Source organism: Micropterus dolomieu, unplaced genomic scaffold, assembly GCF_021292245.1.
Source record: "Micropterus dolomieu isolate WLL.071019.BEF.003 ecotype Adirondacks unplaced genomic scaffold, ASM2129224v1 contig_6965, whole genome shotgun sequence".
Classification (NCBI taxonomy): domain Eukaryota; kingdom Metazoa; phylum Chordata; class Actinopteri; order Centrarchiformes; family Centrarchidae; genus Micropterus; species Micropterus dolomieu.
The window spans coordinates 1-956 of NW_025735954.1; the positions used below are offsets into that span (position 1 = coordinate 1).

At 48.6% G+C, this 956-nt stretch overlaps 1 non-coding gene across 1 annotated transcript; it reads right to left on the reverse strand.

The window, feature by feature from the left end:
* Window positions 1-304: 304 nt before the first annotated feature.
* Window positions 305-377, reverse strand: trnav-uac. Its single transcript has one exon. It is a non-coding gene; the product is annotated as a tRNA-Val (tRNA).
* Window positions 378-956: the final 579 nt, after the last annotated feature.

Genomic DNA, 956 nt, shown 5'->3' on the forward strand with positions numbered 1-956 from the left:
CTCCTCAGGACCCGCCCTACTCTGCTTCTGATTAACCAGTAGTCCTTACCTAGGTACTGCGCATGTGCAACTCCCAACAACGATCTTACGGAAGTGAGATGCCTCACTCGGTAGCTAAAACGGAGCGTTCAACTTCCAGGAGTGAAAAAAGATTCTGCAGCAATGTGCAGTACGACAAAAAGATGGTGTTTTTGAAAATGAAACCATGTAAACCTATTTCGGTACCACCCCTGAATACAAATATGAACCGGAAAATGAGCATAATATGAGCTCTTTAATACTGAGAGGAGAGCCCAAAGAGAAATGTTTCTGCCCAGTTTCGAACTGGGGACCTTTCGCGTGTAAGGCGAACGTGATAACCACTACACTACAGAAACAGCTGACGGCAGGCGCCACACAAACTCACGCCTTGCCGCGTCCGTTTCTCACTGCCGGGCAAGAGGAATCATCAAGGTTGTTACACAGTTTCAGCATATTGATGTGACAGACCACGTGTTTTCTGGCATCCTATTAGGGGTACTGATTACATCGTCTGTCTTGCCACACTGTTGACGCACATCGTACGGACCGGAAAAACCCAGCAGAGAGAGCAGAACTGGGAATAGGCCACGGAGCCAACGCTTTGTCTGCAACTTGGACATGTCCGACAACAGGCGAATGATGGGGCTAGCGTTCCATTTCAGGCTGGGAACTAGTAAGCGCCTCCCTTGCGAAAAATGGGCCACGATGCAAGCGCTCCCGGAATTAGCATATATAGTCCAGCACGGGGAGTCCACGGAGATAAGCAAATTCCTCAACTTTACAAGCAGTAGGCCTACACCTTTTGTCAAATAAGCTTTCCCTGTCCCTAGCAAACTCTACACAGGTTTGGGTCAAACTTTTCTTGTGGCCTCTTAACTGATGCCTGTGAGCCTCAGGCACCAATCCATAGGCACACAGGATTGCAGCTTTAACAG